Source organism: Leptonychotes weddellii, chromosome 10, assembly GCF_054177405.1.
Source record: "Leptonychotes weddellii isolate Sample4059 chromosome 10, ASM5417740v2, whole genome shotgun sequence".
NCBI classification, from domain to species: domain Eukaryota; kingdom Metazoa; phylum Chordata; class Mammalia; order Carnivora; family Phocidae; genus Leptonychotes; species Leptonychotes weddellii.
The window spans coordinates 121,326,672-121,332,772 of record NC_138378.1 but is presented as its reverse complement, the minus strand read 5'-3'; the positions used below and the strand labels follow the sequence as shown (position 1 = coordinate 121,332,772).

Below are 6,101 nucleotides of genomic sequence, written 5' to 3'. Positions count from 1 at the left end.
AATCAATCACTATTTACGCCATCTCTACCGCCTACCCAAGAACGGATTTATTAATACCATAACGTACCATGAGGGAAAAGGGCTGAAGACATGTCATGGGAACAAAGAAGCATAAGAAGAGCCACCACTACAGAAATCTGTCCCACAGACACCGTAAGCTCTGTCAAGTCTCTAGATTTTTCTCTCTAAAGCTGTTACTTTGATGTAAACAAATGCGATGAAATCATGAACACAATATAAAAGTCACATCTTAGGGGCACCTGGGTGGCTCAGTCATTAAGCTTCTGCCTTCAGCTCAGGTCATGATCCCAGGGTCCTGGGATCGAGACCCACATCGGGCTCCCTGCTCTGTGGGAAGCCTGCTTCCCCCTGCTTGTGTTCCCTCTCTCGCTGTGTCTCTGTCAAATAGATAAATAAAATCTTTTAAAAAATAAAAATAAAGTAAAAAAATAAAAGTCACATTTTAAAAGTGGAAATTTTAAGGAATCAAACATGAAATATACTAATCAGTAAAATATTGACTCCAGAAGGACAAATCTGAGGCAATGACTATTTGAAAGCAAAACTGGTTCCCAAGAAATCAGTGCTAAACACTAAACAGTGTGAAGATGTGTGGCCCCACGGGAGCTGTGAGGACCCAGCCTCTGCCGTCCTCAGAAACGGAACCCCGAGGGTGACATGCGGGTGGCCGTGGCTCAGGCAGCGAGGTGCTCTGTGCCGCCCAGCGGGCCCACGATCACACGCACAGGGTCTGAGGACTGTGACCGCAGAAAGGTGCACACATTCGAGTGAGGGGAAGGTCAGCTGACAGGACACCGTGGGGGGCGGTCACGGGTCACGGGGGGGTTACAGGCCACCGGGGGTCATAGGCCGTGGGGGAGAGGGGTCACAGACCACTGTCATTTTTACAACTCACACAGAAACTCAAAATAAGCTCATCAGCACCACGAAATTATTATTTTATGACTGCTCGTACCTAAAAGGCGATTTTAACCAGACTTTGAAAAATCTGTTCATTGGAAAGACAATATACTTGAGACAAGAGAATATATGTCGGGATATCCCACAGCCTCCTTTGGACAAATTATGGCCAAAAGGTGGGGTTTTGTCAACCTTCAGTTCTGTGTGCTGTCTGCATGGCCCAGAGGCCTGAACCCCAGGCAGCTTTCACCTGAAGAGCCAGTCATGCAATTCTCCGACTGATGATTCTGCCCGTTCATTAAGTATTTCATAATTAATGTCAAAATTCTAAGCGTATACAAACCAAGAAGTATATTCTGAATTCAGCCAAAAGGTCCAATTAAAAAACACAAAAAATGAAAACTGTAAGCATGTCACTCACCACGGCCCGGCCGGAGCTCTCCTGCAGGTCCCACAGCAGGATGTGGTTGTCCGCCAGCGAGATGACCTTCTTCCCGTCCCCCGTGGGCTCCCACATGACACTGCGAGGAACAGGAGGACCCCCATGAGTGGGGACGCGGAAGTCCCCGATGTCCCTGAGTCTGAGGCTACTGTGCGCGTCCCCCATGGGCAGCGAGGCTCGCCCTAGCACACGGCGATGGCCAGCAGCATGTACACGTGTGGCGCTGCGTCCTCTCCCGCCCAACGTCCATGTCCTCCTGGCTCAGCTGAGGGCAGGCGGCTGGGAGGTTAGCAGGCCGGGCCGTCGGGGCGCTCAGGGTTACAGGAGGTGGGGAGGGCGGCCTGCGACGGGCCTGGCCCACTCGTGCTCCCTCCCTGTCCCTCGCTGCCTCTCTGGGGTCGCTCTCTCTCCCGCCACGTGAGCACACGGTGGGAAGGCAGCCGTCTGTAAGCCAGGAAGAGGGCTCTGGCCAGAACGCCACCGTGCTGACCCCCGACCTCCAGCCCCCAGACCGGGACCAATGAGGTCTGTGGTTTCAGACCCCAGCCAGTGGTGCTCTCTGGCGGCCGCCCGAGCCGACCCGTCTTCCTGGGGACTGAGGAGCAGACAGCTGACCAACTGCGCCGAGCGAACAGGACACGGCCTGCTGGGGGCCGGGTCTCAAGGAGGCCCAGCACGGACACTGCCATTTGGGCAGAATGCCCACATCTCTTGTAGCCCAAGGACTGATGGCAATGGGCGGGCGTCTGTGTCTGCCCTGCCTGTGACATCAGGTCACTTCGTCGTGGGTCAACCGATCTGAAGCCCAGTTTCCTGTGACCTGCAGCCAAAGCCACCGCATCTGATTCAACGCCTATCCCGTAACTAGTGGCAGACCACAAATCTTATCAGCTCTGTGGGAAGGCCACGGAGAGGAGAAGCTTTCAGTTTGTCTTCGCTGATGAATTCCCAACGTGCTGTAAGGAGGAGAGTCTCTCTCACGTCCTGTAACGGGAGGGAGTGCACACATCAGCCAAGACCCTGCGGCTGGTCCCCCCGACAACACCGGCGCTGACGGCGCCCACCCTCACACTGCCTTCCCAAGACCGTCACTGGGGCTGCTAGGACGTGTAATCCCAACACTGATGCCCTCCCAAACCACAGCTTCCTTCTCCTTCGGAGCTTAGCAGACACACACAGGTGCAGCGCACCTCCATCACACGGAGCTTAGCACACCTTTTCTGGAGAATGCACAATCTCCAGTATATAAAACTGAAACCCAGTAGCTGGAAGAGACGGCAAGAAACCCGGTTCTGAAATCTGCTGCTCCTGTTTTGTTGAGATACCGGCTAATCCTAACTTCGAAGACAGCTCTTTAACAGCAAGATGATCAAACTTCTGGTGGCCGTTTCCACGGGTAAACTATGCAGAGTTCACACAACGGACAGTGAGGCCAAGAGGAAATGCAAACCAGGAAGGGAGAAGGGCAGCTCACAGGCCTGTCCTGGGGCAGAACGACGCACTGACCTGTGCTCGACCTTCCCCGGCTTAGCTCAGCGGCTGTAACAAATCACCACAGACCGGGCTGCCTACACAACACACATTTATTACACACGCCACTGCAGGCTGGACACCCGAGCTCAGGGGCCAGTGTGGCGGGGTTCTGCTGAGGGGCCTCCTGGCTCGCAGAAGGCTGCCTTCCCCCGTGTCCTCAACACAGCAGAGGGGGAGAGGGAGCCGCGTGCCTCTCTTTCCAGGGCACTGCTCCCACGGTGAGGGCTCCACCCTCAGGCCCTCACTGCCTCCCAGAGGCCCCACCTCCTCACACGAACACACTGGACATCAGCGTTGCAACATATGAATTTGTGGGCACAAGAAAGTGCAGTCCGTACGTAGCACCATATATTAGGATGAGTACATTTAGGACGCCGCAAGGAGCTCCTGAGCAGATCTCACTCATAACTTACATGCCCCAGCACACATGCACACACGCACGCAGAGGTCAGGACAAGAAGCTGCACAGCCATGGGGGTGACCACAGGGACAATGACTGCCCAATCCGGTGTTTGCAAGACCACAGTCTGAAAGGGGATGACACACATATGTGGACTTTTTAACAGAAACTCCAGAAATCCAGAGATTCCCAGGTGACTCACAAATCACAGGGCAAGTATTAGCCAATTTGATGCCAAAGACTGACTACCTAACTATTTGCCTGTGGTTTCTCCGGCCAGGCTGAGGCTTCTGGACAGCAGACCCGGTTTGTTAGAGTTCATTCATACTCCCCACAGTGAGCAGCAATGTCTGAGGCACATGGCACATGACGGATGCTTGCGCCTGAGTTCCGAGGGACAGTGAAGAACTCAGGTAAGCGCAGAGATGCCGGGTACAAAAATGAGACCATTTCCAAGTACATTCAGCAAACTGCTAGCCCATGAGGGCCGGGAACACAGCCAACAGCACCCAAATGAGAAAAAGCTGTAAAGGCATCTGAACAATCAAAATCCCTCCACTGAAGCTCATGTGTTTATTTTATGCTTTAAATTGCAGTGTCCCTTGAGCCCTTACTCAGACCTCCCCTTCCCCTTCCATCTGCCCACTGTTCTAGCGTGGTCGGTTACGATGTCCAAGACTACAGAACAAACGCGTGGGCCCTGGGAGAGCAGGGTGTTTGAAGCAGAAATACGGGGAACAGGGCAAGCTGTAAAAACTGATACCCACAGCAGAGGGGAGGGAGGTGGGAGGGAGGGGGCAGGGGAGTAGGGGAGGAGGAGGAGGGGGAGGAGGAAGGGAGCAGGAAGGAAGGGAGGAGAGGAGGAGGGAAGGAAAAAAGATGATGGAGGAGGGTGGAGTAAGGAAGGGAGGAAGAAGGAGGAGGGGGAGGGAGGGAAAAGAGGGAGGGAGAGGAAAGTTGTGTGGAAACTAAGTCACAGGCTTGCTCTAGACCCCAAATCCGACAAGAAGCTGTGAGGAGGCGAGGCAGCAGGCTGCGGAGAAGGTCCTTCCTCCAGATGCAGCCGCGGCACTTACACCCCTCCTGCGGCCTAGAGAGCGGTCACCTTGGTCTGGCTCTGCTCCAGGGGTGCAAGGAGAGGCGTGAAGAGGGAGGAGGATGTCCTGCGGGAAACCGTGGTCTCCGCAACCACGCAGCGCGGGCCGAGGGGCACCTGTCTGTGGGAGTCAGCTTACGTGTGTCAGTAATCTCAGCAGAGCAAACAACCAAGTGAATTTCAAGTAGCCACAGAAGTGACTTCTCCTGTCTAAAAAGGAAAAAGATATAATAATTCAAAAAGATGTTTAAAAAAGCCTTAAAGTATACAGGAGGGGGATAACGGCTTGTGTTAGGAAACAGGCTGCCCTAGGGTTCTTACAGGTGGAGGGCTTAAGAAAACCTTCATTTCTTCGGGAACAAAGCTCTTGCCACTTCTGAAGGTCACAGCGAGTATGATCGAGAACAGCAGCAAAGAACACAGTACACGGGGGAAATGAGGTTCAGAGCAGGCGCCCCACCCGAGCTGGTGGGCAGGCCCACGTTGTCTTGCAGACGGAAACCCCAGACCTGGGCTGGGGGTGCACGGCGGACAGACTTATTCCTGCCAGAGCTCTGTGAAACCCACTGCCCAGGAAAGGCCTGCTGAGCTTCTAGAAACACAGCTACAGGTGGTTCTATAGCTTCAGAGGAGTAAGGGCAAGTCCCTACACCACCGTGGTTCCGCGGCGCCCCCGTCCCGCCCCTGTCTCTCAGCAGAGGTGAACTCACGAGAGTCCTAACACAGACCCGAGGCTGCAGGAGGTTCCCCTGCCAGAACCAGGACCCAAGCTGGAAAGAGCAAGTCACTTCAATAAAACAAATTGTTGCAGATTAGGACAAAGAGAGGCCGGCTTCTGGAGGCAGGAGGGGCTCGGCTGAAACACCACTTCCTCCGGGGAGCTGGTCTGACCCCCAGAGGCCGTTCGGACTGCCCTTTGTCCTGAAGCCAGAGCAAGCCCCTGGGCATTCATGTCCGCTTCCCCGCGAGACAACAAATTCTGCACGAGCCCAGGCTCACCTGGTGGTATGTGCCAAAGCACCCAGCCCAGACTCTGACCTTCGCAGGAGAGGCACTTAATAAAGAGGTGTTGGAAGAAAGAGGGAACGAAGAATTAATTACACTTCCTCTCAGCCTGTGTCCAGTGCACCTTATAATGCGTGAAAAATAAAATTGGAAAAAGATTCTACTTATCAAGTACACTCAGTGAAGATTGGTGCATCTTGGAGCTCATTTGAGAGGGTTTGCTATTTAGTCTCAAAAGGACCTCATCAAGAAGAGGTGTTGCTTGTTCACCGACTCTGTCATGTTGGAGACACAATAAGCAGAGCGAGCAGAGAAGGAGCCCCACGGTCTCCCTCTCGGACACATGCTCCCTGCTCCTCCCACGCCCCCTCCAGGCGGTGAACTGTGGGGCATCGCTCCTGGCCAATCAACCAAAACTGAAATGCCCAGCCTGCCCCCACAGCCCCATGCCAACCCCCATGGGCATCTCTGCCCATGTGTCCACACCACCCTAATCTCCAAATGTACCAAACAGTATACGCTGCACCCCCATTCTTCTCTAACCGCCGGGTTACAACTCTCCCATGAGCAAAATCTTGGGAGTAATTTTTTTACAACTCTCCTTCCCAAATTCTACATAAAAAAGCAATAAAGTCTATATGTCTGATTTTGTGCCAGTACCATGCTGTCTTGGTGATCACAGCTTTAGAATATAGCTTGAAATC

At 53.6% G+C, this 6,101-nt stretch overlaps 1 long non-coding RNA gene across 2 annotated transcripts in view; it reads right to left on the bottom strand.

The window, feature by feature from the left end:
* Positions 1 to 363: 363 nt before the first annotated feature.
* The window catches only part of LOC145716001 (uncharacterized), a 24,678-nt gene continuing 18,940 nt past the window's right edge, over positions 364 to 6,101 (bottom strand). For both annotated transcript variants that reach the window (XR_014138342.1, XR_014138343.1), the window contains exon 3: positions 364 to 1,442. This is a non-coding gene — a long non-coding RNA (uncharacterized LOC145716001). The remainder of the gene's footprint in view (positions 1,443 to 6,101) is intronic.